General features: G+C 46.7%; 1 long non-coding RNA gene across 2 annotated transcripts; it reads left to right on the plus strand.

Annotated features, from left to right (window-relative positions):
• Nucleotides 1–413: 413 nt before the first annotated feature.
• Nucleotides 414–13,875, plus strand: LOC138785127 (uncharacterized). Of its 2 annotated transcripts, none has more exons than XR_011362072.1 (3): nt 414–529; nt 12,756–12,873; nt 13,353–13,875. It is a non-coding gene; the product is annotated as an uncharacterized lncRNA (long non-coding RNA). The 2 variants fall into 2 exon arrangements; XR_011362073.1 differs by lacking the exon at nt 414–529 and adding an exon at nt 1,950–2,162.
• Nucleotides 13,876–17,114: the final 3,239 nt, after the last annotated feature.

Consider the following 17,114-nt stretch of genomic DNA (forward strand, 5'->3'; position numbering starts at 1 on the left):
AACACAGTGTGAACCCAGCCTAAAACAGCTTGGCTACAAAGCTACGCTAGGGGAGGATTTTGCGCAAAAAGATAAAAAATTTGCACTTGACAAATCTAATGAAAACTAGTTAATAGAACACCCCCCTCCCCCCTCCCCCTCACATACATTGAAAAACAGTGCAGGCAATAAAAACTGATGTAGAATAGCACAAAATCCTTAATAAGTCCGGGACAGATATTTATGAAGTCACAAAATCTCCTTATTAGCCAAAAAACAAAAACACAATGATACATGTGCCGTATGGGGGAGATTTATCAGACATGGTGTATAGTGACACTGGCTCAGTCACCCCCGGCAACCAATCAGATTCCACCTTCCATTTTCCAAAGAGTCTGTGAGGAATAAGAGGTGGAATCTGATTGGTTGCCAGTGTCACTATACACCATGTCTGATAAATCTCCTATGTGATTAGATGTGTAAGATTTCCATCAGCAGCTTCTCCCTAATATCACAGACAAAGCCGAATCCCCAATAATATGGTGAGAAAGTATTTCTTGTGTCTATCACTCACTGCTGCTGATATCATGGGGGTATAATCTAGCCTAGGCCAAAATATACATAGTCTGGGCTGGGGGTATATACTGTGTTACACCGGGTATAGTCTGGGCTGGGGGTATATACTCTGGCCTGTTACACCGGGTATAGTCTGGGCTGGGGGTATATACACCGGGTATAGTCTGGGCTGGGGGTATATACTGTGTTACACCGGGTATAGTCTGGGCTGGGGGTATATACTCTGTTACACTGGGTATAGTCTGGGCTGGGGGTATATACTCTGTTACACCGGGTATAGTCTGGGCTGGGGGTATATACTCTGTTACACCGGGTATAGTCTGGGCTGGGGGTATATACTCTGTTACACCGGGTATAGTCTGGGCTGGGGGTATATACTCTGTTACACCGGGTATAGTCTGGGCTGGGGGTATATACTCTGTTACACCGGGTATAGTCTGGGCTGGGGGTATATACTCTGTTACACCGGGTATAGTCTGGGCTGGGGGTATATACTCTGTTACACCGGGTATAGTCTGGGCTGGGGGTAAATACTCTGTTACACCGGGTATAGTCTGGGCTGGGGGTATATACTCTGTTACACCGGGTATAGTCTGGGCTGGAGGTATATACTCTGGCCTGTTACACCGGGTATAGTCTGGGCTGGGGGTATATACTGTGTTACACCGGGTATAGTCTGGGCTGGGGGTATATACTCTGTTATACCGGGTATAGTCTGGGCTGGGGGTATATACTCTGTTATACCGGGTATTGTCTGGGCTGGGGGTATATACTCTGTTATACCGGGTATAGTCTGGGCTGGGGGTATATACTCTGTTATACCGGGTATAGTCTGGGCTGGGGGTATATACACCGGGTATAGTCTGGGCTGGGGGTATATACACCGGGTATAGTCTGGGCTGGGGGTATATACTCTGTTACACCGGGTATAGTCTGGGCTGGGGGTATATACACCGGGTATAGTCTGGGCTGGGGGTATATACACCGGGTATAGTCTGGGCTGGGGGTATATACTCTGTTACACCGGGTATAGTCTGGGCTGGGGGTATATACACCGGGTATAGTCTGGGCTGGGGGTATATACTCTGTTACACCGGGTATAGTCTGGGCTGGGGGTATATACTCTGTTACACCGGGACATTATAGACATCCCCTGTGTCTGACATCAGCACGCTGCAGGGACCTTCTAGACCTGCTGAGACTTGTAGTGTTGCTTAGACCGTGTTCATACAGTGTATTTCTGTATCTACAAAATGACTGAACACGTCCCCCCCTTATTATATACAGAAGTGCTATTGAGTTCACATGTTACTATTTTTTGCTCATTTTCCTTCGTCTTTATGTTTGTTACTTTGTGATGACATTTTGAGTTTTCCGTCGAGTTCCACAGACTCACAGATCACTGAATCCATGGCGATGGTCGTCCGATCCCTGGGTGACTTTGCTTTGGGGATAGTTGTGATGGAATAACGTATCATAATACATCATCTCATCAACTCCTTCACAACATGGATCAGTCAGCACCAACTATACCGGCTCATCGATAACACGGTAACCGTCTACAAGCTGAACCTCCGCCATTATCGTTATACATCGTGACCACTAAGGTTGGTTGTTCACAGGTTGGTCACACTCACACACTAGCGTACACCTTTTTAGTGCGAGGCTTCATATATAAATGATCTCACTGATTGTACTTGTATTTATTGAGGATTTTTACATTATCGGGAGGATTTTTGATCGCCATCCTTGTGCCCAGTTTACTATGATTTATGCCTCCATATTTTTTAGGTGCTTTTGATGTAAAGTAATGTACCATGTGCGGCCGCCATTGTGGACCGGGTTCGTACAAAGTTTTCCGACAATTTGTGAACTAACCAAGCTTTGTGCGGAGTTGGTAACCAATTTAGTTTGGGGAGTTTGGTTGGCTCATCTGTAGGTATAATGTTTTTCAGGTTTCTGCTTATTAGATGACAACACTTTATTCTACCGCTGATATGCGGATTGTCACATTATGACCTGATTACCGCGTAGGTGTCAGAACGGAATACAATGCAAATCCGGATTATGGTCTGGGAGACTTTGCTGTGGTAGAAGTCACTCACCCAGTGCAGCGCTCACTCACAACTTCTTTATGGTTCCTGCACTCGGCTGTTTTCAGGGCACAAGTCATCTTGGTTCTCATGATCGGTGGGGGTTCCAGCAGCCAGACCCCATCAGTCTACTGGTTCTCCTCTTTCCTATGGAGAGGAGATAACTGCATTGTGGGATAACTGGAGAAGAGAGAACTGAATTTCATGCACTGAGACTCATTACAAACTTCGCAAAGAGTTTGGTTCCGTCCTAAACTTTTTGCATAATGAGTTTGTTAAAATGGCAGCCGCACAATTTAGGACACACAAAAAAGGGTATGCTCACCTGTCCCACGTGTCCTCTTTCTCCAGTTCTGATGAACCTGAACTTTCCCTTAAAGTTGCCGAAACAATCTTTTGAAAAGTTCACTGACCTCTAAGGATGACCCAAGATTTGCTCAGAATCCAGTTTCCCGTTCTATTCAGTCCATGTATACGGACGCCTTTCTATATTTTTTCTATTCAGTCCATGTATACGGACGCCTTTCTATATTTTTTCTATTCAGTCCATGTATACGGACGCCTTTCTATATTTTTTCTATTCAGTATCCTGCACAATGGAGGTCCAGTAACAGTAAGATGGTGTAATGGTCGAGCGGTGCGAGCGTTCCGTGTTGGGGGGTTACCTCATACTGGATGCACGCAGCTGCTGATACAATTCAGTGAAAATGATAAAAAGTAACAGAAAACAGAACCGACCAAGAGGAATCTGGTAAGGGTCAGGTCAGCGAGAGGTTAAATACAAATCACCATGAACTCTTCAGGAACAGAATTTCCTGGATCTGTCCCTTATTTATTTATCCATGAAGTAATCCATCTGTCTGCGCAGGCACAACGCTATGAATAATGCATCTGTACTCCAGCTCATTGTTTTCCCCGTCGCCATGGAAAGATATGTTTACTTTTCCCCCTTAAAATCGAAAGGGATTTTGTATTTCACGTTTCTCTTATGTCATTAGGTAAAAGATACCGAGGGAAGAGCATGGACGGAGAGCGTCCTGACCATTGGCTGAAACCTATCTATTATACGGAACGCTTGTGTGAAATTATAAGTACAAATAAGTAATAAAAGATGAAGCCGCTTACCGAGCAGAATAGTCTAGAGATTGGATGCTTGCGGCAAGTTGTTTATAAGAAGATCCAATGGACCTGAAGAGTCAGAGCAATGTGCTGTATACTCTGTATACTCATCAGCTTGCCGAGGTAATAGTACATGAGAGCAGATGGTGGCGTCGAAAACCTTTAAATCACAGATGTCTGACCTTCTGGTTGCAGGGCCGCTTTAACCAGAGGGCACATGGTGCACGTGCACCGGGCCCACTGGTTAAAGGGGCCCCCCGAGCAGGCCGGCCGTTGCTATGTGCGACCAATGCGGTCGCACAGGGCTCCGGCCACCAGCCTGTCAGGGGGGAGCGTCATGGATGGGTAATCTACTTACCCCTCCATGGCGCCCCCTGCAGGGCCCCCCCGTCCGCCGCTGCCCCCGCCCGCTGCTGCTGCGGCGCTTCAGCAGCAGCGACACTGACAGAGAGAGAGCCATTGGCTCCCTCCCTGTCAGTCCCTCTTGTGGCCGCACTTCCTGCGGTCACAAGAGGCCGCACTCTCCCTCTAGCGCCCGACTGGAGCGTCGGCGCGAGGGTAAGGGGAGTGCAGCCTCTTGTGACCACAGGAAGTGCGGCCACAGGAGGGAAGAGAAGAGGAACGCGTGGACCCAGGTGAGTAAGTGTTTGTTTTTTTCAATGTTATATGGGAGGGGGAGCACATATACTATTGGGGAGCACAGGGGAGCTATAAACTATGGGAGAGAACAGGGGGCTATATACTATGGGGGAGCACAGGGGAGCTATATACTATTGGGGAGCACAGGGGGCTATATACTACTGGGGAGCACAGGGGAGCTATATACTACTGGGGAGCACAGGGGAGCTATATACTATGGGGGAGCACAGGGGGCTATATACTATGGGGGAGCACAGGGGAGCTATATACTATTGGGGAGCACAGGGGAGCTATATACTATTGGGGAGCACAGGGGAGCTATATACTATTGGGGAGCACAGGGGAGCTATATACTATGGGGGAGCACAGGGGAGCTATATACTATGGGGGAGCACAGGAGAGCTATATACTATTGGGGAGCACAGGGGTCTATATACTATTGGGGAGCACAGGGGACTATATACTATTGGGGAGCACAGGGGTCTATATACTATTGGGGAGCACATGGGAGCTTTATACTATTGGGGAGCACAGGGGTCTATATACTATTGGGGAGCACAGGGGTCTATATATTATTGGGGAGCACAGGGGGCTATATACTATGGGGGAGAGCACAGGGGGGCTATATACTATTGGGGAGAGCACAGGGGGGCTATATACTATTGGGGAGAGCACAGGGGGGCTATATACTATTGGGGGGAGAGCACAGGGGGGCTATATAATATTGTGGGGAGAGCACAGGGGGGCTATATACTATTGGGGAGAGAGCACAGAGGAGCTATATACTATTGTGGGAGAGCACGGGGGGGCTATATACTATTGGAGAGCACAGGAGGGCTATATACTAATGGGAGAGCGCACAGGGGGGCTATATACTATTGGGGAGCACAGGGGTCTATATACTATGGGGGAGAGCACAGGGGGGCTATATATTGGGGAGAGCACGGGGGGCTATATACTATTGGGGAGCACAGGGGTCTATATACTATGGGGGAGAGCACAAGGGGGCTATATATTGGGGAGAGCACAGGGGGGCTATATACTATTGGCGAGCACAGGGGGCTATATACTATGGGGGAGAGCACAGGGGGGCTATATATTGGGGAGAGCACAGGGGGGCTATATACTATTGGGGAGAGCACAGGGGGGCTATATACTATTGGGGGGAGAGCACAGGGGGCTATATACTATTGTGGGAGAGCACAGAGGGGCTATATATTATTGGGGGAGAGCACAGGGGGGCTATATACTATTGTGGGAGAGCACAGGGGGGCTATATACTACTGGGGAGAGTGCACAGGGGGGCTATATACTAATGGGGGAGCGCACAGGAGGGCTGTATATAACTGGAGGAGCACATGAGGGTCTATATACTACAGGGACACCTTAAAACTATGGAGGCACAGAGGGGTGTAACTATGTAGGGTTACAGAGGGGTGTAACTACTGTATAGGGGTACAAAGGACCTAACTACTGTATGTGTTGGAGCCTAAAATATTTGTCTGGCAGATTCTGGAGAGAAGATTAACAGCCAGGAGAAGACTTCAAGGTGGCCCAGGCTGGATGGAGAGAAAAAGAAAAGGTGACAGACTCTGATCGGAGAAGACGCCCCCTGTGAGTCACTGGATGTAACTGCACTCTGTTATAGGGTTGTAGTGTTAGGGCGGTATTATGTAATGGTATCATTGATGATAGCTTTCTGTTTTGTTTAGTGCAGTTTTTATGTAATATGTAATCACTGTATGGTGGAAATAATGTTATAAGGTAACTACTGTATGTATTGGGGCTCCTGATACAGTGTGGGGGCAAATTCAGTACATTATACAATGTGCCGAAAGGGAAGGGGGGGCCCACTCTTGAGGGCTGTGCACTGGGCCCACCAATGTATTAAAACGGCCCTGTCTGGTTGTCCTTTTACCATAGAACTTTGCTTTGGATAATATAGGCAGCCATTTACTAACATGTTCCCGTTGGGTTATTGTCCGTTTTCCCTGTCAGTTTGGTGTTCCGACATGTCCCGGGCGTGTCATGGGTGTGTAGTGAGTGTGTCCCGGGCGTGTCATGGGTGTGTAGTGAGTGTGTCCCGGCCGTGTCATGGGTGTGTAGTGAGTGTGTCCCGGCCGTGTCATGGGTGTGTAGTGAGTGTGTCCCGGCTTGTCATGGGTGTGTAGTGAGTGTGTCCCGGCTTGTCATGGGTGTGTAGTGAGTGTGTCCCGGGCGTGTCATGGGTGTGTAGTGAGTGTGTCCCGGGCGTGTCATGGGTGTGTAGTGAGTGTGTCCCCGGCGTGTCATGTGTGTGTAGTGAGTGTGTCCCGGGCGTGTCATGGGTGTGTAGTGAGTGTGTCCCGGGCGTGTCATGGGTGTGTAGTGAGTGTGTCCCGGCTTGTCATGGGTGTGTAGTGAGTGTGTCCCGGCGCGTGTCATGGGTGTGTAGTGAGTGTGTCCCGGGCGTGTCATGGGTGTGTAGTGAGTGTGTCCCGGGCGTGTCATGGGTGTGTAGTGAGTGTGTCCCGGCTTGTCATGGGTGTGTAGTGAGTGTGTCCCGGGCGTGTCATGGGTGTGTAGTGAGTGTGTCCCAGCGTGTCATGGGTATGTAGTGAGTGTGTCCTGGGCGTGTCATGTGTGTGTAGTGAGTGTGTCCCGGCGTGTCATGGGTGTGTAGTGAGTGTGTCCTGGGCGTGTCATGTGTGTGTAGTGAGTGTGTCCTGGGCGTGTCATGTGTGTGTAGTGAGTGTGTCCCGGCGTGTCATGGGTGTGTAGTGAGTGTGTCCTGGGCGTGTCATGTGTGTGTAGTGAGTGTGTCCCGGCGTGTCATGGGTGTGTAGTGAGTGTGTCCTGGGCGTGTCATGTGTGTGTAGTGAGTGTGTCCTGGGCGTGTCATGTGTGTGTAGTGAGTGTGTCGTGGGCGTGTCATGTGTGTGTAGTGAGTGTGTCCCGGGCGTGTCATGGGTGTGTAGTGAGTGTGTCCTGGGCGTGTCATGTGTGTGTAGTGAGTGTGTCGTGGGCGTGTCATGTGTGTGTAGTGAGTGTGTCCCGGGCGTGTCATGGGTGTGTAGTGAGTGTGTCGTGGGCGTGTCATGTGTGTGTAGTGAGTGTGTCCCGGGCGTGTCATGGGTGTGTAGTGAGTGTGTCCCGGCGTGTCATGGGTGTGTAGTGGGTGGACTGTGGGTGTGTAGTGGGTGGACTGTGGGTGTGTAGTGGGTGGACTGTGGGTGTGTAGTGGGTGGACTGTGGGTGTGTAGTGGGTGGACTGTGGGTGGGTTCTTTAAAACCCGCCACAACCCACAGATTTACTAAGCTAAACCGTCATTTCTTTGAAGGGTTTTGGATTCTAAAAACCAGTGGCTTCTTGTGTCTCGTGTGGCCGGGTGGTCGGTTTAAGTTTTGTCCTGTGAAAAACCTTCCAGATTTACTAAGGCCAATAATTAATGAATTTGACGCGAAAAACCTGACACAACCGGCAGCATAACTGCTTATCATTGACGGATTGTTAGTACATAAGGCCCATTGTGTTATATAGGGAGAGTAGGGCCCATTGTGTATAGGGAGAGTAGGGCCCATTGTGTATAGGGAGAGTAGGGCCCATTGTGTTATATAAGGAGAGTAGGGCCCATTGTGTTATATAGGGAGAGTAGGGCCCATTGTGTTATATAGGGAGAGTAGGGCCCATTGTGTTATATAGGGAGAGTAGGGCCCATTGTGTTATATAGGGAGAGTAGGGCTCATTATGTTATATAGGGAGAGTAGGGCCCATTGTGTATAGGGAGAGTAGGGCTCATTATGTTATATAGGGAGAGTAGGGCCCATTGTGTATAGGGAGAGTAGGGCTCATTATGTTATATAGGGAGAGTAGGGCTCATTATGTTATATAGGGAGAGTAGGGCCCATTGTGTATAGGGAGAGTAGGGCTCATTATGTTATATAGGGAGAGTAGGGCCCATTGTGTATAGGGAGAGTAGGGCTCATTATGTTATATAGGGAGAGTAGGGCCCATTGTGTATAGGGAGAGTAGGGCCCATTGTGTATAGGGAGAGTAGGGCTCATTATGTTATATAGGGAGAGTAGGGCTCATTGTGTTATATAGGGAGAGTAGGGCCCATTGTGTTATATAGGGAGAGTAGGGCCCATTGTGTTATATAGGGAGAGTAGGCCCATTGTGTTATATAGGGAGAGTAGGGCCCATTGTGTTATATAGGGAGAGTAGGGCCCATTGTGTATAGGGAGAGTAGGGCTCATTGTGTTATATAGGGAGAGTAGGGCTTATTGTGTTATATAGGGAGAGTAGGGCCCATTGTGTATAGGGAGAGTAGGGCTCATTGTGTTATATAGGGAGAGTAGGGCTCATTGTGTTATATAAGGAGAGTAGAGCCCATTGTGTATAGGGAGAGTAGGGCTCATTGTGTATAGGGAGAGTAGGGCCCATTGTGTTATATAGGGAGAGTAGGGCCCATTGTGTATAGGGAGAGTAGGGCCCATTGTGTTATATAGGGAGAGTAGGGCCCATTGTGTTATATAGGGAGAGTAGGGCCCATTGTGTTATGTAGGAAGAGTAGGGCTCATTGTGTTATATAGGGAGAGTAGGGCCCATTGTGTTTAGGGAGAGTAGGGCCCATTGTGTTATATAGGGAGAGTAGGGCCCATTGTGTTATATAGGGAGAGTAGGGCCCATTGTGTTATATAGGGAGAGTAGGGCCCATTGTGTTATATAGGGAGAGTAGGGCCCATTGTGTATAGGGAGAGTAGGGCTCATTGTGTTATATAGGGAGAGTAGGGCTTATTGTGTTATATAGGGAGAGTAGGGCCCATTGCGTTATATAGGGAGAGTAGGGCCCATTGTGTTATATAGGGAGAGTAGGGCCCATTGTGTTATATAGGGAGAGTAGGGCTCATTGTGTATAGGGAGAGTAGGGCTCATTGTGTTATATAGGGAGAGTAGGGCTCATTGTGTTATATAAGGAGAGTAGAGCCCATTGTGTATAGGGAGAGTAGGGCTCATTGTGTTATATAGGGAGAGTAGGGCTCATTGTGTTATATAAGGAGAGTAGAGCCCATTGTGTATAGGGAGAGTAGGGCTCATTGTGTATAGGGAGAGTAGGGCCCATTGTGTTATATAGGGAGAGTAGGGCCCATTGTGTATAGGGAGAGTAGGGCTCATTGTGTTATATAGGGAAAGTAGGGCCCATTGTGTTATATAGGGAGAGTAGGGCCCATTGTGTATAGGGAGAGTAGGGCCCATTGTGTTATATAGGGAGAGTAGGGCCCATTGTGTTATATAGGGAGAGTAGGGCCCATTGTGTTATATAGGGAGAGTAGGGCCCATTGTGTTATGTAGGAAGAGTAGGGCTCATTGTGTTATATAGGGAGAGTAGGGCCCATTGTGTTTAGGGAGAGTAGGGCCCATTGTGTTATATAGGGAGAGTAGGGCCCATTGTGTTATATAGGGAGAGTAGGGCCCATTGTGTATAGGGAGAGTAGGGCCCATTGTGTTATATAGGGAGAGTAGGGCCCATTGTGTTATAAAGGGAGAGTAGGGCCCATTGTGTATAGGGAGAGTAGGGCCCATTGTGTATAGGGAGAGTAGGGCCCATTGTGTTATATAGGGAGAGTAGGGCCCATTGTGTTATATAGGGAGAGTAGGGCCCATTGTGTTATATAGGGAGAGTAGGGCCCATTGTGTTATAAAGGGAGAGTAGGGCTGAGAGGGGTTGTCTCTGTCCTTTGTACTCCCTATATAACGCACCGGCTGCACACAAGGCAGCGGCAGCTGTAGAACATACAATGGTCACAACTGGCGGGGACAGTAGGTGGATGCATGGCTGGGATGATGAGGCCGAGCTGGTAGATCAGTGCTGCGTTAGGGAGAGGTTTACCTGGCTCAGCGTGCCGGCTGGATTGTTCCGGTATCCCTGACTACTCCGTCATCATTGTTGCATGTTTGCACAGGGTAATATGCGGCTGAATGTGGAGTTTTGAGCCTATATGAGGGATCCTCCAGATTTCCAGCCCTTCCAGATTCCACCTCTCATTCCTCACAGACTCAAATTCAGTTTCACTTTACACCATGTTTGATAAATCTCCCCCACAGTGCTACTTTGTTCCAGGAATGGGGGCTCTCTTGTCTTCAGGTTGGGTGTGTGGGTGTGTGTGTGTGGGGGGGGAATTGCAGCTCAGTACCATTGAGGTGAATGGAGCAGAATTGTAATATCACATACCAACTGAGGACAGGGGTGGATCTGTTTTTGGAAAAAAGCTGCCATGTGTTTCTAATCCTGAATAACCCCTTTACATAACAGGGTTGGGGCCCTGGTGTTAAACAGATGCCTCCTCATTTATTCATTTAATTGGATTCCATTTAATATTATCCTTCTGCAGAAACCCAATGAAATGTCCTCTTGTTCCCTTAATGTCTTTTGATTGGTAAAACCAATGCTATATTGGAAGAAATGTGAAAAAAAGTTTTCACTCTTGGTTTCATCCTGGAATTTTTTTAGAAGTTTTTTTAGCACATAAACACACCGCGCCCACACACACAAAAGAAAACATGTAGTACAATAGTGCAATGAGAGCTATTCCTTTTCTTCACCTATCTCTATTCTTCTTTCTCTTTGCACTCTCTTCTCCACCACTCACAGGAGTTGTTACACACCCTGTAGGAAGTTGTCACATGGGGAGAGGAAGTGTACACCCACACTTAGGGAGTTCTTCTCTGGTTCTCGTAGAGGCAAGACACACAGACACAGTCTCTTGCAGAGTTTTGCCAGGGGCCTGGCTCTGCCAGGTTCCCCCTACTGGACAGACCATCTGTAGTTTATCTACATGGGAAACTCAGAGACTCTTTTCTTTAAAGCTACACTTATTCCAACTATGCAGTGCTAAACGCCAACAAAGAGGAAAAGTCAGGGATCACCCTAACCCACGCCGTGAATATCTCTAAAGCTGCAGGACAGTATCCTAAAGCTAGAGGAACTTATCTGGATAGAGCAAAGTTTCTATAAGCCTACGTACTCTATCTCACAATGCAAGTGACACCGGAAACGCTTTGCTCAACCCAAGTAACAAGGACTGGGTCTTGTGTCACCTTGTTTGGACTTGTGTCACTCAAAACTGCAGGGCAATAGGTGGTATCACGACAGAGGTCAAAACACGGGCACAAGTATTCTTCTACTCTCAAGTACTCTACTTCTTTTTCTTATAAAGTTCCGGCAGAGCACAATACAAAATTAAGTTGGGACTCTGAGGACAAACTCCTCTCCGCTACTCTTAAATTTCACAACTTACTCCTCTTCTCTGCTCTGAACTCGCTCTACTCTTCAGCACACAATCAAGTCAGTACTATAAGTCTACCTCTGAGGCTCTCAGCACAGATCTTCTCCAGTCAAGTCAGAAGTATATTGTCAGCTGGCATTATAAAGTGTTACCTCTGTAAAGAAGAGTTTATTTATTATAACGGGACTTAGTGGTTATTGTTCCAGCACCTACACAGTAGTTACACCGTCCTTGAGTCATCTCACTTTTGTGGGTGGAAGTACCGATAGTATAGGCGGGTCATATCTCCACTCCGGACCACCGTGAAAAGCGCCTAAGGAACCCTCTCACAGCCCGGCAGGTCACCGACCACAGGGGAAAGGGTATAGCCAGCCACACCAAACTAAAAGGGCGATTACATGGGACGGGGACAGGGTGACTACACGGGACGGGGACAGGTCGATTACACGGAATGAGGACAGGGCGATTACACGGGACAGGGTGATTACATGGGACAGGGTGATAACAAGGGATGGGGACAGGGCGATTACTCCACACATCGCAGATTAATTATTTGAGAAGTTTTTAAGATCATTTTATTGTATGAAAGGTTCCATGCGACTAACGTTATGACTAAATGTTGCACACTTAGGGTATGTTCAAACTGAGACATGTCAATTCTATGAGCGGAGGCACGCAAGCCCTCCCAAAGAGACGCTGTCTGACACTGAGTTCTACCACATTTGCTCAGTGTGAACGTACCCATAGGGAGAAATTTATAAAGACTGTGTCACTGGTGTACACCAGGGAGAAGTCACAGAATCATGGGCGGGTGGGGGTGTGACAAGACAGGGAGGAGGCCTGGCCTTGCAGGCGTACATCATGGCAGAAATCTACACCCGCTATGAAGTGAAGCAGAGGCGCAGCCTTGTCAGTACAGAAAGAAGCTCTTTTGCCTAATTACCTATTACAGAGTTTGTTCTAATCGCTTGTACTGTCATTTGTTATAAACGCTTGTACTGTCATATGGTATACGGATCTTGGTGATTTTCCTCTAGTGTTCCTGGAGGTCTAGTCCAATAAGCACTTTGTATGTTGTTGCAGTGACGTAGAGCTCCCGACCTGAGGAGGCGCAAGTAGTGCGAAACCATCATCCTAGGAGGCACACCCTCACCTGCAACCCCTTTTCCCCCCCCCCCTCCCTGCTGAGAGCTAAGAATCAGTAAGTGCAAGACATCTTCTCTTCTCATTGCATTGCCACCTACTGCTCTGTCTTATGTACCGTGTCCACTTCTATTACTGGTCTGCTAAGCCAGTATCCATTAGCCTATACTCCATACAGATTCCTGGCAGTGCTGGCATCTGTTTTTACCTCTTATTGTATAGACATATACTGCCACACACTATCGGCCAGCACTGGACCGAACATAGTCTAGTAGTGAATGTATTTGTCTGTTACTAAAGAATTTATATGCGGTTATACAAATGTGCGGTAGACCCGGCTTTTGAAAATGAACTAAACAGATAGACTGGTCACGGCTAGACCACATTCAGTCCACTATTCTAACATCCCACTCACCGGGGTAACTGGGAGCGCGCCTCGTGTATAGGTCGGACAAATGGGCAAAATGTGGTGTAAATAGCTAAACATTCTGCACTAAAATTTGACTTTTCCATTTCTCCTTGTTTTATGCCTTTTAGTATGTTTCACTATTATGTTTGAAGCGGCAAGGGGGTTGCAAAAATCGTATCCCAGGGGTCGTCCGGATGGAAAACAAATGAAATTCCACAGAAGCTCAAAAACATTCATCAATGTTTACAGGACCTGGGATTAAAAAATGAAATAAATGTGGGGGCTGGACGGAGTGATGGATGTTTAGCTGCACGTAAATGCTTGTCAGATGGCGGCTCCCCGGTAACTGATTACTGAGGGAACTCGTGACATTATATTCTCTGACATTAATAAATGTTTTACATAATCAGAAGCTGTTCTGGCAGAGGAAGAAATGAAAATGACTACTCCGATGATTTAGCTTCATGTATAGGGCTACTCTCATGATTACATGTCATTTCCAGTTTTTGTACCATCCAACATGAGGTTTACATCTGTATCGTCTTGTCGTCCATTGATTCTGGTGCCGGAGCAATTCTGACCTGTAATCCCGAGCAATTGTAGGTTGTATCCCTGAAACACATTATGGAAAGTCTAAAACAAGCACATCTGTAAAATGGTCTTTATTATTCTCATGTATCTAAAATAAAATAGTCAAAAAAAGTAAAAAAAAAAATTTAAACTAGAAACATTTCAAAATTTAAACGTAAAGTTTGAGTTAGTCCGAACCGAACCTGAACTGAACTGCACCTTTGCTCTATTCCCTCCTTATAACGCTGTTATCCTTTGGTCCATGGGGCTATGTGAGGTGTAATTTTTTGCGCCAAGATCTGTACTTCTTATTGCGTATATATGCAACTTTTTGATTGCTTTTTCTTACAATTTTTCCGGATTTGATGCAACCATAAATCTGCAATTTTGCCCTTTGTAATTTTTTGGTGCTTATGGCGTTTTCTGGGCGAGATCAGGAACGTGAACATTTAATAGTTCAGGTGATTCCGCACGTGGCGACACCAAATATGGTTATTTATTTATAAAATGGGAAATGGGTGATTTAAACTTTTATCATGTGATTGGATTTTTTATTGATGAACAAACATTTTTTTTTACTGTAACTTGTAGCCCCCCCTGGGGGACTTCTCTGAGCAATGCACTGATTTCTAATAGAGACAGTACATATGTCCTGCATTGATCTCTGCAATTGCTCAGTCCACAGAGAGATTATCTGACAGATTATTGAAGCCAAAACCAGGAATGGATGTGAGAAGAGGAGAAATCTCAGTCTTTCCTTTATGACCTGTTTCCTGTTTATAGTCTGTTCCTGGCTTTGGCTTCAATAATCTGTCAGATAAATCTGTCTTTGTAAAAGGACCCTAAAGGCTGCTGAAGCTCATAGTAAAGAATTGCCAGACTGGGATCAGTGACATTAGATCGCTGAGTCCAGGCCAAGCAAGTAGGAAGGTCGCACCCTCGCAATCGCATTGTGGGTGGGGGAGGGGTGAAATCCCACCACTAGACCACCAAGGATCCAGTTTTTACAGCATTTAAATGGTTTATTAGTCAGCACTGCTATTCGGCCCACGGTGGCTAATAGCAGCCGGAAGCTGTGCGGTTCAGAGTGGGGTCATAGCGTGACCCCCTTTCAGGACCCCCCTACCATGAGGTACATTTACGTCATGTGCCGTGAAGGGCTTGCGCCATGTAGTCTATGTAATCATGCACTTGATTGATTTAGGCTGCAATATATTTATATGAGGTTATTCCATTAACTAGAAGGACATCCACATAAGCGTGTAACACCAACGCCATTGGTTATCCAAGTTACCCCACTGTAGACGGCACATCCATCTTCTTATAGTTGGGGATACATAGAATTGCCGCCAACTTCATGTCAGGTTCATAAGAGATTAGAAAGTGCAACAATACAGATTGTAACAATTACTTCATAGATAAAACATGTTAACTAAAACCAGAGCGCTCCCAGCTGTTACATGCATGTGCGCAACGCATTTCGCTTCCTTCGGGATGAAAAGTACTTTCCTTGTGGGTACTGACCCGGCTGTGTGAACCTACACGATCTCCTTATGGTCCGGACACATTGGAAATCCCTAAATTAGTTACATTTATGAAAAAGTCCCGTTTTGTGGAGCTGCGGCAATTGCATGGTTAACCTCAGGGCATAATTGTATTCGCTTGATGCATAAAGCAGGTGGAAAACAAGAGATCTATAGAATTTCAGATGTGAAATGTGACCAGTGCCGCCTCCAAATCATCAGTCTTCAGGCTGGAAAATTCGACTTGGTAAATGGATTTAAACACCGCCGAACCTTCTGATAAAACTTTTCAGTTCAGGTTTCTTTTAGACCTGTGTTTTCTTTTAACACTTTGTTTTCTGTGCAAGGTAGGAAAATACAGAAAATACAAAGCTTTCATATGGGCGAGGATGCGCAAATCCACAATACCGCAACCTTGTGGCGAGAGTAACAGATAGAACACAAAAACCTTCAGGCTTGCTGAGAGGCAGCAATATGTCACAGGTAAGTGCAGACAACAAGTAAAATACAAGGAGACCAGCGAGTCGCTATGGTATTGTAGTCATCTACCCAAACTTGCCATTTGCTGGAAAAGGAATCATAATTACCCAAGTAACTTTTCCATTTCTTAGTTATGTGACACTGTCGCCAGTATAGGCGGCACACTTGGGGGTGGGGAGACTCTTTCCATACCCTAGCTATAGCTGTTATCATTGCTGTGAGGATGTGCACACCTACAGATGAATATGAAGGGGGTAGGGAGGCCAATGTCAAGTTAAGTAAGGCTACTTCTGGGCCCCATGGGGGAGGGGGGGGATAGGGAAGAATCTTTTGGAGGATCCTCTGGAGCTATCTTGGTACACCTCCACCAGATACATTAATGTTGATGATAAAATTGATGATTAGAAAACCCTTGTGCAATCATGTTCACACATCTGAAAACAGTCTAGCTCATTACAGAAGCTACAAAACTGACCTTCCTTTGAGCAGATTGTGTTTCTGGAGCATCACATTTGTGGGGTCAATTAAACGCTCAAAATGGCCAGAAAAAGAGAACTTTCATCTGAAACTCGACAGTCTATTCTTGTTCTTAGAAATGGAGGCTATTCCATCCGAGAAATTGCTAAGAAATTGAAGATTTCCTACACCGGTGTGTACTACTCCCTTCAGAGGACAGCACAAACAGGCTCTAACCAGAGTAGAAAAAGAAGTGGGAGGCTGCGTTGCACAACTAAGCAAGAAGATAAGCACATTAGAGTCTCTAGTTTGAGAAACAGACGCCTCACAGGTCCCCAACTGGCATCTTCATTACATAGTACCCGCAAAACACCAGTGTCACCATCTACAGGGAAGAGGGAGGCGGCTGCAGGATTTTGGGCTTCAGGGCAGAGTGGCAAAGAAAAAGCCATATCTGAGACTGGCCAATAAAAGAAAAAGATTAAGATGGGCAAAAGAACACAGAGATTGGACAGAGGAAGACTGGAAAAAAGTGTTGTGGACGATGGATGAATCCAAGTTTGAGGTGTTTGGATGACAAAGAAGAAGGTTTGTGAGACGCAGAAGAAATGAGAAGATGCTGGAAGAATGCCTGACGCCATCTGTTAGCATGGTGGAGGTCATGTGATGGTCTGGGGTTGGTGCTGGTAAGGAGGGAGATTTGTACAGGGTAAAAGGGATTGTGAATAAGGAAGGCGATCACTCTGCACCGCCATGCCATACCCAGTGGGCAGCGCTTGGTTGGAGCCAATTTCATCCTACAACAGGACAATGACCCTAAACACCTCCAAATTGTGCAAGAACTATTTCCAGCAGAAGCGG

The sequence above is a fragment of the Dendropsophus ebraccatus genome, chromosome 3 (assembly GCF_027789765.1).
Source record: "Dendropsophus ebraccatus isolate aDenEbr1 chromosome 3, aDenEbr1.pat, whole genome shotgun sequence".
NCBI classification, from domain to species: domain Eukaryota; kingdom Metazoa; phylum Chordata; class Amphibia; order Anura; family Hylidae; genus Dendropsophus; species Dendropsophus ebraccatus.